A 16,335-nucleotide genomic window follows, 5' to 3' on the forward strand; every position below is an offset into this window, starting at 1 on the left:
TTGGGACCATTTTCGTAGAAAAAAATAAAAAAAATTTCGCGTAATAACGCGAAACTATCGCGTTATATCGCGAAGCTAACGCGTTATATCGCGAAACTTTCGCGTAATTACGCGAAACTATCGCGTTATTACGCGAAACTATCGCGTAATATCGCGAAACTTTCGCGTTATTACGCGAAACTAACGCGTTATTTCGCGAAACTTTCGCGTTATTACGCGAAACTAACGCGTAATATCGCGAAACTTACGCGTTATTACGCGAAACTAACGCGTAATTATGCGAAATATTATTATATGACTGTGATTTCCCCCCCTTTCCAGATTGGGCAATTCTAAACATTATCCCTTTGATCAAATATTATTATCAACCCCGAATCCGTGCCTCAGTGTAGGACAAAACACCCCCGTCCCTTACCCCCCTCACCCGGACAAAAGCCCCTTCTATATAAATTTAGTTGGTATACGTTATATACTATTAGTAAATCTGTATTTTTTAATAGTATTTTATCAATAATCATCGATTACATGGTGCCATCAGGTTCCTAAAACATCTCCTTTTTCAGTATCTGTGTCTCAAGTTATAATATAATGACTGCCTTACCAAACATGTTGCTCTGTCTTGTAATCATTTTAATTTTAGGAATGATTAAAATCAAAGAAATCATATAAAAAACAAATTGATACCTGTGCAAATAAAGACATTTCACTGTTGATACACATGAAGACATTAATGATATATTTCTTTTCATGAGAATACAACATCAATGAAAATGTACATATATTGTCCGTACCCTCTCTCGCTACAGAGTGATACAACCACCGAATAACTCGAAAACGCACCCAAATATAATAACAGGGACTCTCCCGCAATCCGTGACGTCAAATCCAGGGTGACATAACAATCCAACAACTCGATTACACACCCAAATATAGTAACAAGGGAATGTCCAACTATCCGTGTCGTCAAAAATGCATGCTTACATGTACGTGTAGGTACGTGCTCCCGGACAGAGTTTAATAGACTGAATTTTTAGATGTTTTAGCATTTACATTTTGTTGAATTTTAAGCAATAATAAATAATGAAGTTTAAATTCATTGTTGACTTTGACTTTTTAAATGTCATTTTGAACCTTTCTCCAGTCGATCACTATTATTTTTTCAATCCTATGACAGGTAATGATAATCATTCTGTAATATGAAAATGTTGCAGTTTTGTCATATAATAAAGCAGTTATCAACCTGTTTTCAGGTGAATACGATGACCTTCGGCCTCGGGAAATATCATTTTCTCGAGTTGTTTATAAATCATCATATTTACCTGAAAACAGGTCGATAATTGTATAGTATCACGAAACTTTTGCGTTATAATGCGCAGCAGGTTATATCAGACGATGAAATGGTTTCAGAGAATCAGATAATGACTCTAAAGATGGAGGGCGAGAACGAAGTTGTTTTTCTGTCCAGAATTTTGTAATTCATTGAGAATGAATAATGCAACATCGGATATATCCGAGAACTAATTTCCCTATTGTTAAACACTATCGTTTCAAATATCGTTTAAGTGTTGAATTGCGGAAAACAACACTATCCACTTTTGTTTAAAAAACTCAAAATTTCAGCTTGGGATAGGCCAAGCTCAAAATAAAATCTCACTAAACTGTCGTGCCTCATGTCAATACTCTTCAAAAGTAGTCGATACTTCTTATAGCTATCTATATATATTCGTGATATAACACGTTAGTTTCGCGTAATAACGCGTAAGTTTCGCGTTATTACGCGATAGTTTCGCGTAATAACGCGAAAGTTTCGCGATATAACGCGTTAGTTTCGCGTAATTACGCGAAAGTTTCGCGATATAACGCGTTAGTTTCGCGTTATTACGCGATAGTTTCGCGTAATAACGCGAAAGTTTCGCGATATAACGCGAAAGTTTCGCGATATAACGCGTTAGTTTCGCGTAATTACGCGAAAGTTTCGCGATATAACGCGTTAGTTTCGCGTAATAACGCGTTAGTTTCGCGTAATTACGCGAAAGTTTCGCGATATAACGCGTTAGTTTCGCGTAATAACGCGAACATTTTTTTATTTTCTTCTACGAAAATGGTCTCAACCGGCTTTCGTATGAAGATGTAAATGATGAAATTTAAAAAAAAAAATCTGTTTATACTTTTTGTTTTTGCATATTTTTGCAGAATTCTTAACCAGTTTTTGCAGAATTCTAAACCAGTTTTTGCAGAATTTTTAATCAAATTTTCCATTATTTTGGTTTATTTTTTTCCACATCAAATTTGCAAGTTTCACCATATATTCTTACTATTTTTTTGCTCATTTTTTTTGCATATTTTAGTCATTTTTTTTATTATTTTAAACTTTTTACACATTAAAAGCTAAAAAGTGTCAAACTAACATAATAAAACAGCACGTAAGCATGCTAAAACACCAAATCAGCACGTTAAAACAGCACGTTAGCACGCTAAAACACCAAATCAGCACGTTAGCATGCTAAAACACCAAATCAGCACGTTAAAACAGCACGTTAGCCTGCTAAAACACCAAATCAGCACGTTAAAACAGCACGTTAGCATACTAAAACACCAAATCAGCACGTTGAAACAGCACGTCAGCATGCTAAAACACCTAATCAGCACGTTAAAACAGCACGTCAGCATGCTAAAACACCACATCAGCACGTTAAAACAACACGTCAGCATGCTAAAACACCAAATCAGCACGTTAAAACAGCACGTTAGCATGCTAAAACACCAAATCAGCATGTTAGCATGCTAAAACACCAAATCAGCATGTTAAAACACCAAATTAGCATGTTAAAACAGTATGTAAGCATGTTGAAATACTATACTAGCATGTTGAAATAACATGTTAGTATGTTAAATTAGCATGACAAAATCATGACAAATTCATGACAAAACATGACAAAAACATGACAAAATCAAGACAAAATGACAAAATTATGACAAAACATGACAAAATCATGACAAAAATGACAAAACATGACAAAAATGACAAAATCATGACAACACATGACAAAATCATGACAAAAAAGACAAAACATGACAAAAACATGAAAAAAATGACAAAAACATGACAAAACATGACAAAATCATGACAAAACATGACAAAAACATGACAAAAACATGACAAAATCATGATAAAACATGACAAAATCGTGACGAAACATGAAAATCATGACAAGAATGACAAAATCATGACAAAGTCACGACAAAAATGAGAAAATCATGACAAAACATGACAAAAATGACAAAATCATGACAACACATGACTTAATCATGACAAAAAAGACAAAACATTACAAAATCAAGACAAAATGACAAAATTATGACAAAACATGACAAAATGACAAAACATAACAAAAATGACAAAATCATGACAACACATGACAAAATCATTACAAAGAAGACAAAACATGACCAAAACCTGACAAAAATGACAAAAACATGACAAAATCATAACAAAACATGACAAAATCATGACAAAATGACAAAACATGACAAAATCATGACAAAACATGACAAAATCATGACAAAAATGACAAAAACATGACAAAATCATGACAAAAACGACAAAACATGACAAAATCATGACAAAACATGATAAAAACATGACCAAAACATGACAAAATCATGACAAAACATGACAAAATCGTGACAAAACATGAAAATCATGATAAGAATGACAAAATCATGACAAAATCACAACAAAAATGAGATAATCATGACAAAACATGACAAAAATGGCAAAATCATGACAAAAATGACAATCATAACAAAAATGACAAAATTATGACAAAAATGACAAAACATGACAAAATCATGACAAAAACATGACAAAACATGACAAAACATAACAAAAATGATAAATAATGACTTGAATCCAACACGTCTAGCCATTTACATACTTTACTAGCATACCGAAAGTCAATAACGTCATGAAATCCAACCCGGCTAGCCATTTACATGTATACTAGCATGCCGAAAGTCAATAACGTCGTGAAAATCAACCCGGCTAGCCATTTACATACTATACTAGCTTGCCTTAAGTCAATAACGTCGTGAAAACCAACACGGCTAGCCATTTACATAATATACTGGCATGCCGAAAGTCAATAACGTCGTGAAATCCAACCCGGCTAGCCATTTACATACTCTACTAGCATGCCGAAAGTCAATAACGTCGTGAAAACCAACTCGGCTAGCCTTTACATACTATACTAGCATGCCGAAAGTCAATAACGTCGTGAAATCCAACCCGGCTAGCCATTTACATACTATACTAGCATACCGAAAGCCAATAACGTCGTGAAATCCAACCCGGCTAGCCATTTACATACTATACTAGCATGCCGAAAGTCAATAACGTCACGAAAACCAACCCGGCTAGCCATTTACATACTATACTAGCATACCGAAAGTCAATAACGTCGTGAAAACCAACCCGGCTAGTCTTTACATACTATACTAGCATGCCGAAAGTCAATAACGTCGTGAAATCCAACCCGGCTAGCCATTTACATACTATACTAGCATGCCGAAAGTCAATAACATCACGAAAACCAACCCGTCTAGCCATTTACATGCTATACTAGCATGCCTAAAGTCAATAACGTCATGAAAACCAACCCGGCTAGCCATTTACATGCTATACTAGCATGCCGAAAGTCAATAACGTCGTGAAATCCAACCCGGCTAGCCATTTACATACTATACTAGCATGCCGAAAGTCAATAACGCCATGAAAACCAACCCGGCTAGCCATCTACATAATATACTAGCATGCCGAAAGTCAATAACGTCGTGAAAACCAACCCGGCTAGCCATTTACATACTATACTAGCATGCCGAAAGTCAATAACGTCGTGAAATCCAACCCGGCTAGCCATGAATCATCAACAACAGATATTGAAAGAAGAAGATGTTCAAACGAACTTGAAAAGATAAAATCTCAAGAAAATACAACTAAAGAAAGGTATGTCACTTCTGTATTTGAAAACCAAGATACAGGGGAGAGAATTGATGACTCCTATGGGTTTTTTTCCCTTCCAGAATGCATCATTCAAGATGGCTGCTAACATTGGTTGCCATCTTGAATGAGGCATTGTGGGAGAGAAAAAAAACCATAGAGCCAGCATATCTCTCAATAGTAGTTAATCGTTATATGGGGCCGCGGTGGCCGAGTGGTTAAAGTGTACCGACACTTTATCACTAGCCCTCCACCACTGGGTTGCGAGTTCGAAACCTACGTGGGGCAGTTGCCAGGTACTGACCGTAGTCCGGTGGTTTTTCTCCGGATACTCCGGCTTTCCTCCACCTCCAAGTTCAGTGACTTGGAGGAAGTTCTAAAAGCAGCGCCAAACAAACTGCGGGACAAACCCGAGCTCAGCGTCCAGCGGCAGTTCCCCCCAGAAATCGCGCGAAGGCGGGGTGCGCTGTACCCATTGATGAGGGAGCACAAGCGTCGTGGGCACAGGGCTGTACTGAACTATGATACGTTGTACATAAATGGGGATCTCCATCGAGCCCCGCCTCCCAGACATCCACCCACTGAACCACCGCCTCCCGGAAATGCTGACCGCCATTAGCGTCACGCGACAAGAGGTCGGGTGATCGAGGACTTGAAATTTACTTTCCAAAACGTATGTGGTATCAGATCAAAAATAGTGTCACCAGAGTTTATTGATATTATAACGTCTAATGACGTCACATTATTGGCTGAAACAAAAACTGATAATTACGATGTTTTAGAGTTACAATCAGGTTTCAGTTATATAGCGAAAAACAGGTCACATGCAAAGCATAAGTCAGGTGGAATAGTCGTCATATATAAAATAAATTTAAATCTACAGTGGGTAGATATTCGTACCTGTAAAAAATCACCTAGTCTACTTGTAGGTTGTGTGTATGTGCCACCAGAAACATCAAAGTATACCTCTAATGAAGCGTTTCACGATATTGAAAATGAAATGATTAATCTTATGAAAAATGAACAAAAAAAATGTGCTAGTTGGAGATTTTAACGCCAGAACCCAATGTTGCGATGATTATGTAATACCAGACCAACAATTTATTGAAGTGTCAAATTTAATTGAAACGAATGAAATGCATAACTATTTATATGATTATGAAGTTCTCCCTCAATTAGGAGTACCATTACAAAGATCTAGCCAAGATATTTCAAGACCAAACGCATTTGGCATAAAACTACTGGAACTTTGTAAAAACAATAACCTGTATATTGCGAATGGCAGAGTCGGCAATGACAAATCTACTGGGAAAAATGCATGTAAAAATGTAAGTCTTGTAGACTATTTGATCGTATCGTCGAATGTATTTCCTGTGCTGAACGATTTCGAAGTTTTGGATTTTAATCCTCTAATATCAGATGTCCACTGTAGATTAGTATTCTGTATCCAATGCTCGGAGATAAATACTGAAAAAGAAGAAAAATTCATATCCGCCGTCTGAGAGCGGCGGTAAACTGCGCGATATAAATGACGCAATCGAGAGAATGCATGAGTCCCCCACACCAATATCGCAAAATGATATGAACGATGTTGTGAATAGTCTTACAGACATATTTAAGAAAACGGCAAAAAGTGTCTTGGGTACGAAACAGACGAGAATGGGTAAAAAACCGGTTACACTAGGGAAAGATAAACCGTGGTTTACACGCGAATGCGCAGATAAAAGAAAGGAATTCCATGAAGCTAAGAAACGGTACAAAATCCTTAAAAATAATGAGAATCGTAAAAAGTTAATCAAGAAAAGTAGAGAATATAAAAAAGTAATCAATGCAAATTATAGAAAGTTCCAAGAAAAATCTGAGAACGAAATGAGGAAAACCTCCATGTATGAACCGAAAGCATTCTGGGATATCTTAAATAGAATTGATAAACAAGATAATGCACTGAGAGTTGACATGCCAATTGATGAGCTACATGCTTACTTAAGAAATTTAAATCTGAATCCCAATAATAGTGAAGACGAATTTGAACTTCCGGTCGAGACTGATATACCGATATATGACAATATACTGAACGGCCGAATTAACAGTGAAGAAATATTAAACGCTGTTAAAAAATTAGATAATAATAAAGCGTGCGGAATTGATGATATATATAACGGATACATTAAAAGTACCATTGATGAAATGTTGCCCACATACCATAAACTTTTTAATATTGTATTGGACACGGGCATAATACCAGAAAGTTGGAGAACAGGCATAATTAAACCAATTTTTAAGAACAAAGGTGATCGCAAGGAACTAGATAATTACAGAGCTATAATGCTCGTCTCATGCTTGGGTAAAGTTTTTACGTCGATAATAAATTCCAGACTTTACACTCTATCAGATGAAGTTAATCTTATTAGTAGCGCTCAGGCGGGCTTTAGAAAAGGACACTCGACCATAGATAATATTATCATTTTACACGCACTGACATCTTTGTATCTATCTTCGGGTAAAAAACTCTATTGTGCCTTTATTGATTTCAGGAAGGCCGTCGACTCGGTCTGGCGTATAGGTTTATGGCAAAAAATCATAAAAAGTAACATAACTGAGAAGATATTCAATGTTTTATATGGTATGTATTCAAACACTAAATCTTGTGTGAAAAATGGTAATGAAATGTCACAAATGTTCACCTCCAACATCGGTTTAAAACAAGGGGAAAATTGCTCTCCGTTTTTGTTTGCTTTGTATTTGAACGACTTTGAAACTTAAAAAATGTTGATTGTTTGTCTAAGATTTATGAACTATGTCGTGACAATATTGATATGTATGTTAAACTGTTTATAATTCTATACGCTGACGACACTGTTTTAATGTCGGAAACAGCGACTGGCTTACAAACTATGTTAGATATGTTCCAAGAATATTGTCAGATATGGAAACTTGAGGTTAACACAAAGAAAACGAAAGTAGTAATTTTTTCAAAAAGAAAAACGAAAGGAAGAAATCGATTTATGGTGTTCAATAAGCAACTAGATATTCAAGATACCTTTTCATACCTAGAACCTAGTACTATTTAACTATAATGGAAGCTTTACAGCTGCCAAAAAACAATTGTGTGTTCAAGCCAATAAAGCACTTTTTGCTCTTTATCGTAAGATAAGAAATATAAATTTACCTGTTACAACTGAAGTTATTCGATTCACTAGTCACCCCAATATTATTATATTCATGTGAAATATGGGGATACGAAAATACAAGTATGTTGGAAAACATACATCTACAGTTCTGTAAAAGAATTCTTGGTCTACGAAAAAATACATCTAATTTGATGATTTACGGAGAAACTGGCAGGTATCCTATTACTGTTAATATTAAGCTACGAATGATCAAGTTTTGGTATACTCTTCTAACCAATAAAAACAAATTGTCTAGTTCTATATACAAATTGATGTATACTCTCCATGTAACTGGTCAGAATGAGTTTAAATGGATGAAATATGTTAAAAAATATTTTAGACAGCGTTGGATTAAGTTTTGTCTGGATACAACAGAGAAATTGTGTACCTGATATTAAATATCTACAGTCAATCATTACTCAAAAATTACAAGACCAATTTATACAAACATGGTTCAATCAATTAGAAAACACGTCGAGAGGACAAACATACTCTATATTTAAATATCATTTTGGCTTTGAAGATTATCTTCTGCGACTAAATGTAAAAGATAGGAAAACTATATGTAAATTTAGAACGTCAAATATCAAACTTCCGGTTGAAACCGGAAGATGGAGTGGAATCCAGCGACAAGACAAGATAGAGCATGTCCACTTTGTAACGCTGGTACTGGAGATGAGTTCCATTTTTTATTTGTGTGTAACAATCATAATGTACTCCAGTTGCGTAGTAAATATATCCCAAATTACTACTACAGAAATCCTAATTACTTTAAAATGAAAGGAATGTTCTCAATCTTTTATAAGAAACTGTATATGAATGTCAGTTTATTTATCCAAAAACTAGTCAAGTTATTATAACACACCTTTATCATCCAGCATTGTGATTATGAAAAAAATCTTGAAATCAAAACCTGACATGTCCTTAAATGACCCTGGCTGTTAATAGGACGTTAAACAAAAACAAACAAACCAAATAATCGTTATATGATTATGTGGGGGAAAAGATAAATAATTACTGCAAGATTACAGAGTACCGCCAGGTTCATTTCATCGAAAGTGACATTCGCCAGTAACTTATCATTTTCAAGATTCAAAGTTGAAGTGTTCATGTGCATTTTTGATGTTTTGTTTATTTCGCATCAGTACCTGTAAAAACATGCAAGATTAGTAATAGGCTATTAATTATTGATAGTAATATTTAAAGTTTTTGCATTCCGTTTATACATATTCATTTTTGATATATAGTTAGAGAAACACGTGAGTTAAGAGTTGTATTAGCCATGAAATAGATATAGAAGATATCTAGAAGATATAGTCACATAGACATATAATACATCCTCATTTTATATTAATAAACAGCCTAAAATGAAAGCCTGTTTTAAGGGTTTGTTTTCCCTTCTTCCACTTTTTGGGATCAAAATAATCATATAAACACCTGATTATTTTTTTGTAATGATAATTTATTGCAGATTCAATTTACTCAGTTCAATTAATAATACCAAAAAATATAATTCTAACGTTTTAACTATTTTTTTTTAATAACAGTATTATTTTATTTCATGATATAATACAAAACTCCTTAAGCATATGTAAATTGATATTAAGTTACTCCCTTTAAAATGGCATTTCAATTACTAAACAAAAGAAGTGTAGTCCTTACTCTCCTTGGCTTTTGTTTCGGTTTGCCCATGTGTCACACCTTCACGCCTCAGTGGGCCTCCCTCAGTCCCCTGCTCCTCAGGGAAATGTTAACACCTATATATTATATTAATACATGTAGAATGGAAATTGTGTCTAATCCTTCTCTGTTTATACTGGTGTTGGTATTTACCTGTGGAGCAAAGAACTTAGGGAGGCTCACTCAGGCGTGAAGGTGTGATCACTTGCCCAATCAGAAACAAAAGTCAAGGCTAATAAGGGCTAGGCTTCTTCTGTTTAGTGATTGAAGTGTCAGTTTTTAACAGCGTCTTTTTTTTGAGATGTTTACTAAGAGAAAGTGACGATATAAGTTACATTGTACTTTGTCATCTGAAAGAGGTGATGTGGTCTAGTTGCTACCAACGTTTTCCTACACTCTCCTTATATGTAATTCTATCAAAATTACTATCACAATCTGCTTCTTTAAGCATATGGAGAAAATCTGATTAATATATATCTTTAATGTCGATCACTATGTCCTATCCAACTTAAAACTAAACTGATTTTTGACAAATTCTCCTACTGCATACCATACCTGAAAGTCATATGCATGGAATGCAGAATGTTTTTATCTATGTATGAAAAAGCGGTAATAACATGACACCTTTAAACATTTAAACGTAATTTAGCTGTTTAAAGGGAATTGCCTTCGTTCGAATAAAGTGAATGTCGCCAAAATGAAACTAAATGGGAAAAATGTATTTTAGTAGTAAAAAGATAAAACCTTTAAAAATATTAATACGAAGGTTTTACTGTCAATGGAAACAAAAGTGATTTAATTTTTAAATCTTTTTAATTTTTTTTTTTAATTCTCAATTCGACCCGAAGTATTACTAATTATCGCAAAGGCAGACGGTAATTATGTACGGAACGTCATTTTTTGTACATTTTAGCGTTACTTTCATTACTGGTAGGCATAAAAACTCATATAATCCTTATTCGGACATAGATTTTATAAATAGATATTTTGCACGTTTCTGATGTCCGAACGAAGGAATTCTCCTTTAATATAATCAAAATCCTGACTTCAGTCTTCGCAGTTGGAAGTTAGAAGTTGCACGGCGTCTGTGACAATGGCAATTGCTTATTCTCGTTAACAGTATAGTGTAGAGAATATGAATATTAACAAATGGAAAACAATAATGCATGGTAAAACATCATATATGTCTGGCCGTGTTGTCCTCTAACATTAATGGAGTAACATACCGGCAGCTATACCAAACCATAAATCTTCACAATATTATAAATGACACACCAAACGCAATGAGACAAAGACATTTGTAACATCTAGTGTGTCATAATGCTGCCATTAATTAGCTATGTTATAACCCATTACACAGTGGATTTATTTACGGTGTTTGTAACACAGCAATCTCATTTATTACAGGAGCATTGCATACTAAGTTTTACTTATATTACTAAGTTAAGTGTTGTCGTGTCGAGTTAACGCCTTTACACACTCTGACACCTTTATATTATAAATATACCTGTATGTATAATACTATATATATAAACTCAACAAAGATGTTGTCGGCCAGAAATTCGGTCATTTTCATGACTTCATCCTCGGTGTATTTTCTCAGACATAGCGGTCACTAGGCCCAGAAGTAATATCCCAATTTGTTTAATACCTTGATTAAACAACTACAGGTCACATAAACGGAATTATTTTAATAGAATGCTGATGTAAGACTCAAACGCCTACACACGTGTGGAATTTCGACTGAACACAGTCTCTTAAGATTTTTGCATTTATATTTTCAGTTTTTATTTTTTTACATTATTTTGTCGGGGAACACTCTTTATTGTTGTAATTGTTGTTGTTGTTGTTGACTACAGCTACATGTATAGTGTTGCGAGGCACTAGACGGAAACCAAAGAGCAAATGGTATAGAAATATTAATATAGAGGTGTTAGGCCCTATATTACGATGGCCGACAGCGGCCGCCAAATAACAACTACAGAGTAATATAATAGATTTGTGTACATGTACATTTTCTAGGCATACAGTACAACTACTCAATATTGCATAATGCGTACATGTACATTTTGCAACTTGTCATGTACAGTACAACTACCTAATATCCATTAACATTCCTAACATTCGAATCCAACATTCTACGATTTGACGGTATGAAATTGAGGTTACTTAGTGCAGGAGGATACGTGTTACATAGGGTTGAGCACGTGGTGACAAAATTATATTCCGAATGCCTTTTAGTCTGAAGACTCAATAGTTCGAAGACCCAACGGTCCAAAGGCTCGATAGTCCGAAGGGCCGCTAGTCCGTAATATACTTATACACGTTGTGTAGTAGTGTTGATATTTAGTTTTATATTAGCATTACTCAAATTTTTTATTAAATCTTTTTTTAATCCTATTGTGAAAAATAAGAAATTAAAGATAAAGACAGATTCAAAATCAAATGGTTCAAAAGAAACTTTCACAGATAAAGATTTGGAGCGAAAAAATCAACAGAAATAGACAGAATAAAAAAGCATGCATGGCATGCGCAGAAAGAGTTCTTGGCGCGTAAACACAAACATTTTGAGCTTTTTACAGTTCTTGGACTTGATAATACCTAACAGACTATTGTGAATCAGAAACTGAAAGAAAATGTGTATTTATGAAAGTATTCCCAAAAGAAAAATGCCGGGCCAAGTTTCTCTGAAAATTAGTCCCTCAATGCAACGGCGGGTTTTACAGTCCATACGAAATGGCGAGACACCGAAAGCGTGGACCTGGGAAAACGCAGACAGATTCTGCCAAAAGTGAGTGGAATCGGCAAAACCCGAGTATATCCTTAGGAAAGGAAATGATTCGTTGGACCTTATTGAGAAAAGAAAAGGAAAAGACTCAAATTCCGATTTTGCCGGACGGCTATTGGATTGCTGATTACATTTTGAACATTGTCAACTTCACCGGTCTAAAATTTTATTTGTTTTGTATGCATATTGCTACATTTTAAAATCAAGTATTTAAATGTTAACCATGTTTGTTTTTTTCGTTCAGTTACCTTGGTATTACGTGAATATTATGTTAATATGTTTAAATGAAAGCATTATAAGGCAAAGTTCACGTACATGTATGCTCGACATGTAAACAACGACCATGTATGTAGTTTATGTTCAGCACACGTTGTTAAACCTCGTTCTCGGCTCCGTGATAAATCTCGCTATTAATATAAATGCGGAGAGCGTGAGTGAGCTGTTGTGCCTTTGGACTAAAAGGCATTCGGAATATAAGTTTGTCACCACGTGCTCTACCCTGTGTAACATGTATCCTCCTATACACCAAGTAACCTCAATTTCATACTGTCAAATCGTGGAATGTTGGATTCGAATGTTAGGAATGTTAATGGATATTAGGTAGTTGTACTGTACATGACAAGTTGCAAAATGTACATGTACGCATTATGCAATATTGAGTAGTTGTACTGTACATGACAAGTTGTAAAATGTACATGTACGCATTTTGCAATATTGAGTAAATGTACTGTACGTCTAGAAAATGTACATGTACACAAATCTATTACTCTGTAGTTGTTATTTGGCGGCCGCTATCGGCCATCGTACTATATGGTGTGAGCTACGCCAGCTCGTTCTGTGGTTCTTCAGGCCAGGTTTTGTTGATAGGTCGATATTGTCATCTTTCAACGCAATTTTCCAAGAACGTTTCCTGGTGGCATTTCAGTTTATGTCCAGACATTTGAATAATTCATGACGATGTGCGACTGCAGTGCATAGGACGAGCGTCTGGTCACGAGTTCAGAATTTTAGGAGACTCAATAAATCATCAGTGTACAATCATCTGCAAATTTGGACTTGTGAACTCAGCTGGTATGTGTGGCGCCTTTTCCGTGTTAAGCATGTGTGGTGTAGGGTAATGTAACATGGTAACGGTCAAGCAGAAACATATATTCTAATTGTTGAATTGTCTTACACATATCAAGAGAAATAAATTATCAGGCCCCGGCTTATTCCACAGGGACCTGACAATGTGTACAGTCTACGTGTACTTGGATCATTACTGGTGTTTGAAATTCGGTGAAAATGACACCCGGTGTTCATGACTATAAAAGTAACACCGGGGTGTTATTTCTATTAAATGTTAACCTAGCACCCCAAAGTGTCTGAAAATGTGCTATATACACTAGGAAAGGTCCAGATACACGTAGACTGTAAAAAAAGTTCAATATTCCTAGTTAGGCACCACCATTTTACCATTTAACTTTGAAAAGTTCAAATGGAAGTAAAAATAAAAAATTTAAAAGTCCGTATCATTAGATCTAGGGCAAAATGGATAGAGGAGGGAGAAAAACCTACTTCTTACTTTTTTAATCTTGAAAACAGAAATTATACTTCCAAAATTATTCCAAAAATTCAGACAGAACATGATCATTTTATGACGAAACAAGAAGACATTTTATCAGAGGTACAGTCATTTTATGGAAATTTATATAGATATAGGGATGTGGAAAATATAGATTTAGAAGCACATCTCCAAAATTGTAACATGTCAAGGTTAAGTAATCATGATTCTGACAGTCTAGAGGGTATTATAACATTTGATGAAGCTGGGAAAACACTAAAAGAGATGAAAAATAATAAAAGTCCAGGGTCTGATGGTTTCACATCTGAGTTTTTTTAAAGTATTTTGGAAGTATTTAGGTCATTTTGTTGTTCGATCATTAAATTATGGGTTTTCAGTCAGTCAATGTTCAGTAACTCAAAGACATGGTATAATTACGTGTATTCCCAAGGGAGATGAACCTCGACATTTTTTAAAATATTGGAGACCCATCACACTGTTAAATATAACTTATAAAATAGCTTCTGGGATAATCGCACATCGTATAAGAACAGTTTTGGGTAACATTATAAATGAGGATCAGACAGGGTTTTTATCAGGTAGATATATAGGGAAAAATATTCGTACAGTCTATGATGTAATGCAGTATGCAGAGGAACACAACATACCAGGAATGTTATTGATGGTAGATTTCGAAAAAGCTTTCGATTCGGTTTCATGGGCGTTCATAGATAAGGTTCTAGGCTATTTTAACTTTGGGAAAGATATAAGGAAATGGATTAATACTCTTCATAATAATGCAAGTGCATCTATCAATCAAGGTGGAAACATATCAAAACATATTAAGATTCAACGTGGATGTCGACAAGGCGATCCAATCGCACCATACATTTTTATTCTCTGTGCCGAAGTTTTAGCTGCAAAAATTAAAAATAATAATCTCATAAAGGGAATTAATATTGAAAATTCTCCTATTCTAAATGTACAGTATGCAGATGATACAAGTCTGATATTGGATGGATCTAAAGAGTCGCTGAGAGAATCTATTTTTGAACTAACTACTTATGCTAAGATATCTGGTCTAAGAATTAATTCTAATAAATCTCAGGTGATATGGATAGGAAGTAGGAAATATTGTGAAGAAACGTTTTTGCCTGAAGTAAATTTGTTGTGGGGACAACACAATTTCACTTTCTTAGGGATAGAATTTTCTGTTGATCTGGATAAAATTCCTAAAATGAATTGTGACAAAAAAATTGTAAAACTTAAATCTGTTATTAACTTATGGAAAAGAAGGAATTTGACACCATTAGGTAAGATTAATATTATTAAATCTCTGTTGATTTCACAACTTAACTATTTGTTCATTACTTTGCCAAACCCTTCAGAAAAGATGATTGCCCAGTTAAATTCTCTGATTCTGGATTTTTTATGGAATAGTAAATGTCATAAAATAAAAAAAGATGTTATTCAAGACTATATTGATGGGGGTTTAAAGATGATTGATGTTCATTCTTTTATTGACTCTCTGAAGTTAGGTTGGGTAAGAAGATTATTTCACTCATCTGGTAGGTGGAAATTAATTTTAAATACATATGTTGATTTTAGAAAACTATGTAACTGTGGAAAGGAATATATTGATTTGTGTAGATCCAATTGTAAACAACTTTTTTTGGAGGGATGTGTTTAAATCATTAAATAGGCTTAATAATTCAGATTCTATTAGGCTTCCCAAACCAGACTCAATTTTAAAATCACCCATCTGGTATAATAATGATATCAAGGTAAACAACAAGTATGTTTTTTTATCAAAACTGGTTTGATGTGGGCATATTAACAATAAATGATTTAATTAATGATTCAGATAATTTAGCTTTTCTTTCTTTTGGAGAGTTCAGACATAATTTTCGAACTATAAACACAAATTTTCTCCAATACAATGGACTAGTTTTAGCTATCAAACGCTTTTTGAAAAAAATTGATTACCTGATACAAAGACCTCAACAGCCTTTTATACCTTTTCTATTTGACATATTTTTTAAGAGTGAAAAGGGTTCAAAAGATTTTTACAAATGCCTTATTGCGCCAATATCCATACCTACTGGAACAAGGAAATGGAACCAAGAATTCATTATTAATCAAAATAAGTGGGCCA

Source organism: Pecten maximus, chromosome 7, assembly GCF_902652985.1.
Source record: "Pecten maximus chromosome 7, xPecMax1.1, whole genome shotgun sequence".
In the NCBI taxonomy this organism is placed as follows: Eukaryota; Metazoa; Mollusca; class Bivalvia; order Pectinida; family Pectinidae; genus Pecten; species Pecten maximus.